General features: G+C 39.4%; 1 protein-coding gene across 1 annotated transcript in view; it reads right to left on the bottom strand.

Annotated features, from left to right (window-relative positions):
- TENM3 (teneurin transmembrane protein 3) overlaps positions 1–14,404 on the bottom strand; it is a 592,830-nt gene that overhangs the window by 477,114 nt on the left and 101,312 nt on the right. Inside the window, exon 2 of the mRNA XM_057696894.1 lies at positions 12,818–12,920. The gene's annotated coding sequence lies outside the window, so the exon portion shown is untranslated. The remainder of the gene's footprint in view (positions 1–12,817; positions 12,921–14,404) is intronic.

The raw sequence follows: 14,404 nt of genomic DNA, 5'->3' as shown, positions 1-14,404 counted from the left end.
TCTCACTCTGAATATTCAACATAAACTAATTCCACCAAACTCTATCTTATTCTGACCACACTGCAGAATTTCTACATCTATTATTGCCTGGTTTATGCTTTCTTTTTAAACATTCCCAAGTAATAGGATCTGACCTCACAGAAAACCTATGTCTTAATGTTTCCATTTTATTTTCAAGTCGCGTTATTTTGTTCAGACATAGACATAAAAGGCCACCGCCAAGTAGGTCTTTGATAAGTGTTTCTTGCTTTTTCCAGATTATTCTTCATAATAATGAAAATGAAATAAATATAACTTGTTTAATAAGATGGTGCTATAAACAACACAGAATTTCAGGCACTTCACTGTATTTAGGAGACTTCAGGCATAGCAGAGAGAGATCAAAATTGGCCAGGTGGCAACGTCTATATGTATATACTGACCACACGATTAATAAATAGGTCACTCTGAAAAGTGATAAGCATAAGATAAACAATGGAAAATCAGATAACCTAAGAAAATTTAGCCGACAATTTTTACTAAAACATTATTTTCTCTAGGCAATAACATAGTTAAATGCTATCCATTATTTAAAATAATTGGACAGCAAGTATTTTAAAAGATGGCAATGAGTAATTCACTTTCAGTGGGAAAATACCTGGCACAATTTTCTTGAAAAACTGTTTATAGTAATATTTACTGATTCTTGGCATTTAAACAATTGAGACACTGCATGTCCTTTTCTGATGAAAGGAGTGACAAAATCTTATGCTCTTTTTAGACACACTTATCACGAATGTTTATCTCAGAGAAAGCTTGAGGGGCAAATACCCCAAAGAGTGTTCTACCCTTTTAAACACTAAAACAAGATGCCACGTATGGTTACCTGATAACCATTTAAGTTTACTTGAATTCTACTCTTTTCACTTGATAAAAGGTCAATGAGGTACATCTGGTTTTGACCATAAAGGGCAAACCACCCTCATGCTCTGGGCTTAAATAAGAAAGTATGTGTCCACCTGGTGATAGAGGCCTTTCTGTTCCAGAAGCACAACAAAGACATTCTCTCTTAGGGTCTGTGAGCTCTGCCTGGAAGGCTCCTTTGCTAAATCCCTGCAGAGCTGGAGACTTCTTGTTATTCTGGCCTCTGTACACACCCACCTCCTCAGAGAGGCTTTGCTTGATCAGCCAGTTTAAGTAGCTTCCTTATTACCCTGACACATAACACCTTTTCAAAAATAGCTCTGAAATTATCTTGTCCTCTTATCTTTTCACTTCTTTATTACCCCCATAAAATTTAAGTTTCATGAGAACAAGAACCTTATTTCTACTTTATTTCCAGGGACCTAGCACACTGTTTGCTACCCTGCAGATAGGCAGTCAAAATCTGTGAATGACGGCATCTGTGATGTTGAAAAAGTCTGGTAATATTCCCACAAATCTTGGGCAGTGGGGGATGCAATTACAATATAGCAGGTGCTGTGAGCAAAATGAATAAGATGCAGTTTCTGCCCTAGAAGAGCTTCCAGGCTATATGTGGGATGTAATACCTGCCCAGGCTGTAATACCTGCCCAGGATCACGTCCTGCACCCTCACCTCTGCAGCCCTTCCTGCCCAGCAGGGAGGATGTCCAAGAATGGTCCTCACACCAGGTTCCATGCAGGTGGTACAAAGGAGGGAACTCTTCACCATTACATGAGATGACAATGGAAACCAACCAATGAACCATGCAACCAAGCAACCAACCAACTCAACAATCAAATAAATAGAAAACACTGAACAATTAAATAATGAACCACTTGAATTAAATTCTGAAATAGTCCTTTAATCTCAAGATATTCTGCGTAGTATATGTTCTGTAAAAGCAATCATTGTCTTGAAAGTTTCCCAACCCAAGTAGAAGACCAAAAAATTTTGTCTTTAATTTTCTATGTATCAAAGTTGATTTACATTTCAAAATCAAAGGTTCCATGCATCAAATGCTGCAGTTCAACAGGCCTGCTTTAAGTGATCTGGGAGATAGGAGGGGAAGAATAAGGGACCCCAGTCAACCATACCCTCCTAACTTGCCTTCTTTCTCGTCAAAAAGAGGTCCTCTCTCCACTCTGCCTCTTCCTCATCGTCAGTGAAGGTGGCCCATCTATCAAGGTCGCCTCCTTGATTGCACATCAAGGAGTATACGGCCTCTTAGTTTTCAGGGATCAGTATATATAGGGAGCCTAGATTATCAGGATTGGCTCCTTTCTCCTTCTGAGGAGGTCTTGGGAGCAAACGATGCCTGTTGTCCTCACCCCAGATGCTTTCTTTATAACACTGAATAAAAGTAAGTAGACTACAATTTAAAAACCAAGTCTTCACACACCTATGGTCAATCTTCAACAGGGGAGGCAAGAATATACAATGGAGAAAAGACAGTCTCTTTGGCAAGTGGTTTTGGGAAAGCTGGACAACCGCATGTAAATCAATGAAGTTAGAATATTCCCTCACATCCTACACAAAAATAAATTTAAAATGGCTTAAAGACTTAAATATAAGTCACAACACCATAAAAGTTCTAGAAGAAAACATGGGCAAAACATTCTCCGACATAAATCGTAGCAATGTTTTCTTAGGCCAGTCTCCCAAGGCAACAGAAATAAAAGCAAAAATAAACAAATGGGACCTAATCAAATTTATAAGCTTTTGCACAGCAAAGGAAACCATAAACAAAACAAAAAGACAACCTACAGCCTGGGAGAAAATATTCACAACCAATGCGACCAACAAGGGCTTAATTTCCAAAATATACAGTTCATAAAACTTAATATCAAAAAGAAAAAACAAACAAACCCAATCAGAAAATGGGCAGAAGACCTAAACAGACATTTCCTCTTGGTCATACAGGTGGCCATTAGGCACATGAAAAGATGCTCAAAGTTGCAAATCCTTAGAGAAATGCAAATCAAAACTATAATGAGGTATCACCTCTCACCAGTCAGAGTGTCCATCATCAAAATGTCTACAAATAACAAATGCTGAAGAGGCTGTGGAGAAAAGGGAACCCTCCTACACTGTCAGTGGAAATGTAAATTGGTGCGGCCGCTAGGGAGAACAGTATGGAGGTTCCTTAAAAAACTAAAAATAGAGTTACCATATGACCCAGCAATCCCACTCCTGGGCATACATCCAGAAAAGAGGAAAACTCTAATTCAAAAGGATACATGGACCCCAATGTTCACAGCAGTACTATTTATAATAGCCAAGACATGGAAGCAACCTAAATGTCCATCAATAGAGGAATGGATAAAGAAGAAATGGTATATACATATACAATGGAATATTACTCAGCCATAAAAAGAATGAAATAATGCTATTTGCAGCAACATGGATGGACCTAGAGATTATCGCACTAAGTGAAGTAAGTGAAGTAAGTCAGAGAAAGACAAATATCATATGATATCACTTATTTGTGGAATCTAAAAAAATGATACAAATGAACTTATTTACAAAACAGAAACAGACTCACAGGCATAGAGAACAATCTTATGGTTACCAAAGAGGGAAGAGGAGATAAATGAGGAGTTTGGGATTAACAGATACACACTACTATAAATAAAATAGATAAGCAACAAGGACCTACTATATCGCATGGGAAACTACAGTCAGCAAATCAACTATACTTCAACAAAAAAATTTAAAGAAAAAAAAAATAAAAACCAAGTCTTGCTGTGTGAATTACATACCTACCAACTCACAACATTTTACTTTTATTTTATTTTATTTTTATTAAAGTACAGTTGATTTGCCATGCTGTGTTTCAAGTGTACAGCAAAGTAAATCAGTTATACATATATCCACTCTTTTTTAGATTCTTTTCCCATATAGGCCATTACAGACTATTGAGTCGAGGTCTCTGTGCTATACCATAGGTCCTTATTAGTTATCTATTTTATATATAGTAGTGTGTATATGTCAATCCCAATCTCCCAATTTATCTCTACCTCCCTTACCCCCTGGTAACCATAAGTTTATTTTCTACATCTGTAACTCTCTTTCTGTCACAACATTTTCTTAGTCCAGCTTTCCCCGGAATTTTCTTCGTATGCTACTAACATTAATTTGTGTTAGCATTTTCTACTTTCGTTTGAGCCTATTCCCATATTTTTTTTTCTGTCAGATTGTCATTCTCATTCTGGCAAGCGTATCCCCCATAAACTTCTTTCACATCCTCTTTCACTTGCTCTAACAGGTCCATCTTTGGAGGAAAGAACACCTGTATGTATACTTGAGAAGATGCTATTCTTACTTAAAGCTTTAATAAGAAAAACATCCTTCCTGGAAAGATAACTATTTTTAAGCTTTAATCTTTAGACTACAAAGCTCCTTAATTAAATTTAAGACAAAATATTTTTGTAAAGCTCAAATTTCCGAAATGGCATTTCTTCACATTTCTCAATTTACACAGTCGCTTTGTCACTAGAAAACAGGCTATTCACTGCTTTAAATTACCTTGTGTTGAATGTGGCCTCCACCTCAACCCTGAATAGGGTAAGCCAAGCTCTTGGAGTGTTTTTGTCCTGATTTTTCTTTAATTGTTTTGCACCTGCCTTCTAACAGAATGTACACATTTTTCCTCCTTACAATCAACAAGTACTATTGAAATGTGGTACAATCAATAACACTCTCCTGGAAGATGTTTAAGAGAATAAAGATATTTAATTTAAAAGAAACAAAGCAGGGACCTGTACCCGTATCATGTTATTGATTCCCTCCCAAGAGGAAAGAATAGCGCGCTCTGGTTGGACTTCTTAGGGCTAGTTCTTCCGACTGAATTATCTATTTTTCAAAAACGTCTGCCATGTGGAATTGGGGAATAGGAAATGCTCATTTTCTAGAAATTATATCAAGTCTGAAAATGTGGAACTCTGGAGCGAACCACCTGGGTTCCAATACTGTATATTAGCAGCGAGACCTCAGGCGGAAGTCGGAACCTCCCTCAGCTACATCTCCCTGAGCTGCCAGATGAGATCACGACTGCACTTCTCTCTTTGAGGGCTGCAGGGGGATGCACAGGGCATGTGGTCCGTGCTCAGTGGGCTTCAGTTCAGTTGTTTTATTGAAAGGTGTTCCTGTTTTCCTCAGAGGATACTGAACTGCACACCCTTCTCCATCACCATCTTGGTTAAAGCCACCTCCTCTCTCACAATGGATCCTCTTTTACATATTGAAATCAGATCTTGTCACTCTCGTCTAAAACCTTTCCAGGTCCCACGGGAGCTGGCCGCTGCCTCCAACCTCCTTCTCCCCATCCTCCCCTTGCTCACTGGGAGCCAGCTTCCAAGGGACCTTCCCTCCAGGTCCGGAAAGCTCTCCCCGTAGTCCTTGACATGGCTCTGTCTCACCCTTCATACATAGGTACCTACAAATCTGACATTTTCAACCCTGCCTCTGAAAGGACACCCCCCTAGTTATTCTCTCCTAGTCTGTTGATCTCACCCACAGCCCTTATCACAAGTCGAAATCATTTAATAATGCATGTTCTTGCATACTGACTTTTCTCCTCTCAAACCATAAACTCCACGAGGACAGGGGCTGTGTCTGTCTTGCTCACTGCCAGAGTCCCAGGGGCTCAAGAAATATTCACCAAATAGGTGAATACTGAGGCTTACCATTCTAACAGTAATCATTAGTTTTAATGTAGTGTTGTCCTTAAAGACTACATACAGTGTTTCAAGAGCTTACCTGTACAAGAAAATATGGGTCTAAGACTGACAAGATTTTTGAATTTTGATGCATATGTTATAGTTCTTGTTTCTGTCTTTGACCTCAGAGGGTCAGCTTTGGGGGTCTGTGTGCTGGCTTCTTGCAGATATGCGCTAGTCTCATTTTATTTGGTTCTTTACCTGTGACTCTGGTGCAAGGCTATTATCACCAGGTCTAAGCCTGTGGTAAATCAGCTCTGCAGAATTTGTTAATGAGCGATGCTCATCGGGTTACAGAATTTGAGAAAATATTTTTAGGCTGTTGGGACATTGCTTTTGCTAATTTCCTGACTCTTGGCTGAATTACAGTGTTGAGTCTTGAGATTAATGACCTAAAGATAAATGAGTTGTTATTATGGGAAAGAATGTGAATTAAATATCTTAGTCTGCCCAATCTTTGCAAAACTAAGTCTATTCAATAAGTATCAAGCCTACACCTTGCCTGGATTTATGTGGGTAGGCCAATATTTTTGGTTATGTTCACCATACAGTAATTCATCCTATATTTTTATATCTTTGTTGACAGGATTCTGTGAAAACCTACTACATCTAATCAGCTTAAACTGGCCTGATGGTCACAAAGCCTCAGCCAGGGCAGAGCTGCCTTCCATGCTCACATACCCTTAGTGAATTTACCTGATAAATCCCCACCGCATCTGTTCCTACAGAAAAAAAAATTAAAAATAAAAAAGCATCTCAGAGCCGCGATTAGACTTTTAGACCCTCCTGAGTCATAATCCTCACTCCGACATTGACTTTCTTTGCGGGGTTTGGCAAATCAGTTTTCTCCTCTATAATACAGGGATAATAATGCTTTAGTCAAATGGATGCTGTGAGAATTAATTACTGTTATACAATTTATTGAAGATGGGAAGTCCCGTAAAAAATATTGCTACTGCTTATAGGATTGAGGTGCAAAGACAAAGTCATCACACGTAGCAAAGAAAACATCTCCAAATCCCTGCTGCTTCCCTCTCTCCCAGTGTCCTCCTTCTTAACTCAGGTGAAAAGTAGGCAAAACAATTTTCAAGGACATGTCCCCTTCTTCTGTGACAAGAATCGAAACGCACCACTGGACCCACCTGTGCCCGATGTGTGGCGCCCCCCCCCCCAGTGCACGGTGGAAGGATGGAAAGGCCTTATTTACGAGAATTGCAAGGCGGAAGAAAGGAGGGCTTTGGTTTCCTATGCAATTCTTCTGACCCTGAACCAGGATCTCTCTGAACCAATGGATGCCCTAAAGACTAAATTTCAGGGAAAGATCTTTTCAGCAGCACTTAGGAAAGGGCTGGTTAGACTTTGAACTGTCGAGAAAAAAGAACGAGCCCCGCTGTAAGGTGATAACTAACTAGTTGTAAAGATTGAGCCTTGTTTTAAGGAAACATGAGCGGTTTTAATACACACTAACAGCCCACAAGCCGCTGGCTGTCGTAGCATGAGGAATTTCTATATGCTGAATCACGGTTTTTAAATGACCAGAAATAAGAGAACATGGGCCTTGTAGGGATTAAGGCAGGCAGGGACATGATTTTGTCCCCAAACCAAAATAAAGCAATAGAATGGAAAACACTACCTGAGATTTGTGTGTGTGTGAAGCTTATTTTTACAGAGAGGCCAGTCAACCCAAGATCCACTACTCAGGTCGACTATAAGGATAATACGATTTTCAGAGGGATTTTTCATAGATTGCAGTTTTGAAGTGGCCTCTACGAATATGAAGAATTAGGAATATTCTGACTAGAGAGTCTCTGCTTTAGAGGGTCCAGATGGTAAGTGGAATTGAACTTCACAGACTGGGCTTGACTATTGAACTCGCCATGAGCATCTCCTGAAAGTGAGAATTCTGAGGGTGAGACTTGGGCTGCTGTGGATGTCCTTCCACCCTTGGCCCCCAAGTTATTCCTTCCTTCCTTCCTTCCTTCCTTCAGTCACCCATTTATTTAAACTTAATTAAAACAGTTTGGGCGGGCTTTTTCCTTAGAGAAAGGGTATGGATTAGATAACCTCGAGATTTCCCTTCAATTTTGTTTCTCAAGTACCAGTCTCCCTTAGTTTTAAGCCTTAGATGGGGAAAGAGCAGAAGGCAAATGGGAGACAGTGGTGGCGGTCTGTCTCATTTCCCACCTAAAAGGCGAGGGGGCCTGAATGGTGGGGATCTTATTCCAGGCACCTCTGCTGATATTTCCTCTCCGTGCACCTCTACTTAATTCACACACATTCCTTTAATCACTCAACAGCATTTAGAGAGTAACTGCCATGCACCAATTGTCTTCAATTTTCCCTTTGTCAACTGTCACGGTACTTTCCCATTTATACTTTGTGAAAATAAATCATTTCCCTTCACGTCCCCCTCCTCTACGTTCTTTTCTTTTCTGGCCTCTGCCGATGTCTGAACCCTCTTCAGGATTTAGCGGTCACGGCTATGACATGCCAATTCAATGGTGCCCAGCAGTGCTCTGGTCCCTTACTCACAGAAAAAACACAAAGACTGCCATATACTCACACACCTATGAAGCTAACGATAATCTTTCAAGCCTGTAAAAACAATTAGCATCACCAAACTCTGTCTATTTCAAGACCCCTGCGTTAATATAGTGAATTCTATGAATTGAAAAAAAAGGACAGTAAAGTGTGAGTATATGCACCATTTCTGCAGAGTAAGTAAATAGCTTGTGATATTTTTAATAGAATTTCCTAATTAAGCCCTTTAAATTTCCTTTAGTGACATTTCGTTATTCCCAATGCCATGCAGCCATGAAATGACCAGGTATGGCGCTTAACTGATGTAAAAAGACGCAATTCTTCATTACTTATCTTCACACATATCCATTGCTTGGAAGCAGGTGTTCATGCCTACCCCCTTTTCTTACAAAGGATGCATCGATTCCAAAATAATAGCAGGTGGTTGGCCTGTGATGTTGGCAGTTTTTATTCAGACAAGGATTATGTGACTGGAGCAATTTGGGGATCCTCAGAATCCACTGTGGCGGTTCTCAAATGAGCCTTTGCTCTGGCCTTGATGGAGGGCTGGCTGAAACAACCCACCTTGATCAGGAGATGCGTGTGCAGTGCAGGGAGACTATGTCACGTGACACGTTAGGGGATGATCTGACATTTAAATTAACATACCCGCACTCTAGGACTGGTGAGTGGGAACACCGTCACCAAAGGGTCTTGGTGGGGTCCACCTCTAAACTGGATTATGCTGCTCTTACTGTGACCTTCTTCGGAACAAATCTTTTCAAGTTCAGAAGCCAATAGTATCTATGTTATTTTCTCTTACGTTTCCTATTCTCTCTGATACAAACCATCATTCTTTAAAAGTAAATACATTATTTGAAAAACCTAAAAGTTTAGAGTTAAGTCAAATGAAGATGATGTCTAACTGAAAACACAGATGCAAACACTGGGTGATTACACTCATTAGAGGGAGTTCTGCATGTCACCTAACCCGGCTGTGACTGAAAAGACGGTCACCATCAGAAGGCTGGAACAGTCATCACCTCCCAAAAGTGATGATTCTCTAAAGGGCAGCATTCGTTGCTGTGCTGGAGTTCTGGAAGGTTTTGTTTGAAAAGTACTCTGATTTTTACAGTACAACTTACTAGTTTACAATATTGAATGTCCAGATCAATGCCTAGAACTTGGGCACATACTTGATTAACACTTATTCATTCATTATTGAATAAGTGACTATTTTAAAAATACATGAATTAAGCTCTAGATAACACGTTTTATTTACTGTTTCCTGGCATCAGGATAACCATTATGATCCAGTAACTGATAATTTTTTAGGGTTATCAATATTATATTTTGAGTTCAGCATCTTGATTTGCTTTTCTGTTATAGATAATACATAAGAATAATTCGCTCATTTGTTAGTGTGAAAGCTACACTCACTTAAAGAGTAGCCTGGTGGATAAGAATCCACGTTTCTTTGAAAAGTATGATTTTTTTTTTAACGGAACCATTTCAGAGTTGGGGGGTAAATTATCAAAAACAACCAAACAGAAGTATTTTTAAAAAGCTGTTATTACAGACAGTCACCCCAATTATGTAATTCCTATACTATCGTAACACTCTTTAGTATGCTATACATTTATTATACAGGGTTATCAAGTTGACTACGTATAGCTGCTTGTTTTAACATTGATTTGCCTGCTTTTTTCATGTTACCAGTCAATGCAGTAGAAGAGGGGAACTTTTAAAAAATATTGATAAAGTAACTTTTAAAAATTGGGAAGTGGCTCCTTGAAATTGTCCATAAATTATCCGTAGAAAGCAAGTATCATAGTCAGATCCAATTACCTTATCCTAAAGCCAGCATCCCCAGACTCTGAACACACACACCCACTCGTAAGCAGCTCCACTCTTATTGAGCTTTATTCATCTTAAATATTTGTTCACCATCTTCTAGCTTGGAGAGCCATGGAAATGTGCAAAAAGTAACTAGCTTTATAGACAAAGGTATCTGTCTCATCTAATTACTAAGACATTTAAAAGCTATTTGTTATTCTCCAAAACAAGCCCAAAGCCAACTTAACAAGAAGCACAGTCCTGCAAAAACAGCCTTTTCAATACAACCGTGAAGTCATTAAGTGTTTCAACGCTGAGTTTCTGGAGTCCTTTCCCAAAAACCAAAGCTTTGTCCCTCGCACAGTGATGTTTATGTCACAAACGCTCACTGAGAAGAGGTGACGGATGGGTGTCTTTGTTAGAAGCACTTCTCTAAAATCCTGACATTAGTTTAATAGGTAGGCCCTGCATGGTCTTTTACAAAAAAAAGATTTTGTAAGATGGTTGTAAAACGCAAAGATTGGCTTTTTCCACGGTAGGATTGAAGTCTATAACACATGCACAGTTACAAGGAACAAGCTGAAACTCAGAAAGCAATGAAAATATCTTATTCTGTCTTCTTATATAACAATACCCTTTTCTTTGAATTGCAAATTAGCCCTTGGCCAGTTTTTCTCTTTTCGCTTTATTTTTTGAGGGGGAAAATGGCTTTCTTACACACACTAAGCAATTGAAAGTATGTGGTCACTGGGTACGTAGATGAAACATGCTGTGAGCATTTGTACTGGCACTGTCCTTTATACACAGTTGTGAGATACAAAAGTTGAATCTGTTTTCCCCATGAGGATTCCTGTTGGATACAAGTCATTAATTGTCTAATGAAGTCATTATAAATTACTTAAAATATGTCATATAAAGTACTTGGTGAGGTTTAGCAACGAATATATCCACCATTAAATTCAGTAATAAGGTCAGAAACCAGAATACTACACGGAGGAGAATTTCACTTAAAGAGTACACATATGCACACACATTTGTAAACACATAGAAGGGACTGGAAGCATATATGACACTGTATACATTATTCTCTATATTTTATACATTTACTTATAGACTATTTTACATAGTATATGTATGCACTATACACTGTGCACGTTTATTCTTTATACATTTATACTACATACTCCTGAGTTCTGCAAATATTTTACAATCAGAATATATTATGTTGATCATGTAGGAAAAACAAGAAAATAAAGTTGGCAGTAAGATTTATTGGTGTGCAGGGCGATGAAGTTCCATACAATTGATAAAGCCTTGTTCCCTGTCCACAAGATGAGATATTATATAAAGGCGAGCAGTTTGGGGCCCAGATGAATAGTTCTGTATCTCACTTATATCATATAAGAGTTTCATGTTATGACCTATGCAATTATGCGTTTTCTCGGAATCTAAGTTTCTCATCAGTATCATGAGGCTAGATATACCTATCTCTGTGGGCTGCTACTAAGCAAGATAGTATCCATTGGAAAGCCAACGCTGCTCCTTTCTGTCCTGGTGGCTGGACAGCCTTCCTTTACCAATCACAACTCAATCCATGTTCCTGCAAGTCAGTTATAAGCCCCAGAAATGCGCCCTTGGCCAGTGTTAGTGAATATACCATGTCCTCTATACGCTCCTACTTTTGTCACCTCAAATACTATATGCTCTGAATTCACTTTTGCCAGTTTGCTTTTTCCCAAGAGACTAATTGTTTCAGAGATGTTACTGGCATGGCCCCTTCCAAACAGTCATTATCCACAGTGTCCTCTAAGGTTTGGAGGACACTCAAGATTAGATCCATGGGTGTGCCTCATGCTGCACCATCCTGCAACTTGTACACACACACACACACACACATTGTATTTGGATGCTGACATTAACATCTCAAAGAGTGGTCCCAGATGAAGGGGCTCAACGTTGCCTGGGAACATGTTAGAAATGCAAGTTCTTGAGCCCCAGTCCCCACCTGGTAAATCCAAGTCTGCCGTGGGACCCAGCACCCTCTACCAGCCCTTCAAGTGATTCCACTGCTCACTAAGGTTTGAGAGCTGCTGCCAAATATAATAGCCATGATGCCTGGTGGTAGCTACAAACTGCAAGTCACCCTTAAATATAGAATGTATTCAGAACCTGTTTTGACACCATTTCTACTCTAAGGGAGTTCTGTGTGAAGCTGAGAGAAGAAAATGGTATGGGAGTGGGTAGCTTTTACATGTATATCTATATACACACACGTATATACATACAGATATATTTTAAAGCAGTGTTTGAAACAAGAAAAGAGTAAGCTAAAAATAATAATCCAACAGAATTTGGCCTACAACTATTTCCACTGCATTTGGCTTTATATTGGGCTATATTACAAATGGAAATCTTCCAATCACAGTTAAAATCTTATTCTATGTGGAAACGAGAATATCAAAATTCATAAGAATTTTTAAATAAACATCTGAAATAAAGTCTATCACTGCAATGCTATGGTCTTTCTTTAGACAATTGACTCAAAGGCCAAAGGCCACTTTACAAGAGAATAGTAGGAAAGCAAAATTACAGGGGATTATGTTACTAGCCTGTAAAATCTGCTGTTGAAAAAACACATAGATACAGAAACAGAATAGTGGTTACTAGAGGAGGAGTAGGGGTGGGGCTGGAGAATAGGTAAAGGGGCCAACCGCATGGTGACAGCACGTTGTAGCATAAACAGAAGTTGAAATATAACTTGTACACATGAAACTTACATAATGTTATAAACCAATGTTACCTTAAAAAACTGGTGTTGAGGTTCTTCATGGGCAACATTTATAATTTTGAGAGGTGAAGGCTCTTAAGGAGGAGATGAATCCATTTTCATTTTGAAGTTTTATCTACAGGATATAGCAGCAAATGTACACTCAAAAAAACTTAACTGCTATTACATATAGTTTGCCGTGTGGTCATCAGTTTCAATACATGATTGGGCAGATTTATTAGTTCAAAAGAAAGTCTTTATTGTTCCTGAGCAGGACGTCATCTGCCACTCACACCTTACATGCAAATAGTCCCACACTTAAGACAGGATGAAATGGAACCCATAACACATTCTAATTTGATCCATCATTTCTTATAGCTATGGCCAAAGGGGCAAGAGGCAGTTACTTCGTGCACTTTATTCTTAAAACTTTTGGGTTGAACTAATTGAGAATTAACAGAATAACCTCAGGAAGCCCTACAAGGGAAGAAGCATTGCTTTTCCCATCATTTACGGGAGAACCGGGACTGACATGTACGTCCAAGTGATGTGCAGAGCAGCCAGGGCCCGGGGGTGGTGCCCCAGAACACGCAATGTGCCTTTAACAGGGGCTGCTGAACCTCGGAACTCACATTGCTAAAGGAATAAATTAAGTAACAGAATGCCTAGAAAGAACAGGGAGAAAGGAACACACAAAGGATGTCAGGGTATGTGGAAGTCAAGCCATGGTGTGGTGCAGATTAAATATCCTGCACTTTTAGAATAAAACCTTCAGTACTTCAGTTTTACCATTTAGAGGGCTAACAGTAATAACAACAAAAACCCCGAATTTTAGAACCGGCAGGGAAAGAACTAGTCTCATCAGTCCGATTCTCTGCACCCATCCCCTCCCACAAACATATAAGCCCGATTCGGGCAGGGCCAGTAACCTCCAGGGGGACATCCCTCTGGCTGTGGCACCTTGTCCTCGGCAGGCACTCGCTGCTGTCCCTCGGGTGGCTTGCTTCCTGGAGAGTCAGGAGAGCTCTACACTAATCCCCGAATCAGACCCAGACCTGCTGACTGTCAACCACTTAACTTGATAAAGACTCTTGCCTGAGATGCCGACAACGCTGGAGCCTCAGAACCTTGGGTGAAAAGTATAAAATACACAGTTCTCTGCAAGTTTTGATTTCATTTCTTTTCCAATATAATGCTGGGTGAGTAACACAAAGGCAGGGCAGGGCCTTGTGCTGGTCCTAGGTTAATTACTTTATAATAATAAGCTCTTTTCTACCCTATGATCCAGCAGTCCCACTCTTGGGCGGATATCTGGAGAAAACCATAATTCAAAAAGACACATATTCCCCTATGTTCACTGCAGCACTATTTACAACAGCCAGGACACGGAAACAGACTAAATGTCCAGTGACAGATGAATGGATAAAGAAGATATGGTATATTTACACAATAAAATATTACTCAGCCATAAAAAGTAATGAAATAATGCCTTTGCAGCAACATGGATGGACGTAGAGACTATTATACCAAGTGAAGTCAGAGAAAGACAAATATCATATGCTATCATTTATATGTGGAATCAAAAAAATATGATACAAATGAACTTATATACAAAACAGA

This window comes from Hippopotamus amphibius, chromosome 10 (genome assembly GCF_030028045.1).
Source record: "Hippopotamus amphibius kiboko isolate mHipAmp2 chromosome 10, mHipAmp2.hap2, whole genome shotgun sequence".
Lineage (NCBI taxonomy): Eukaryota > Metazoa > Chordata > Mammalia > Artiodactyla > Hippopotamidae > Hippopotamus > Hippopotamus amphibius.
Note: the sequence above shows the minus strand (reverse complement) of the source record. Positions and strands in the feature narration are given on the sequence as shown.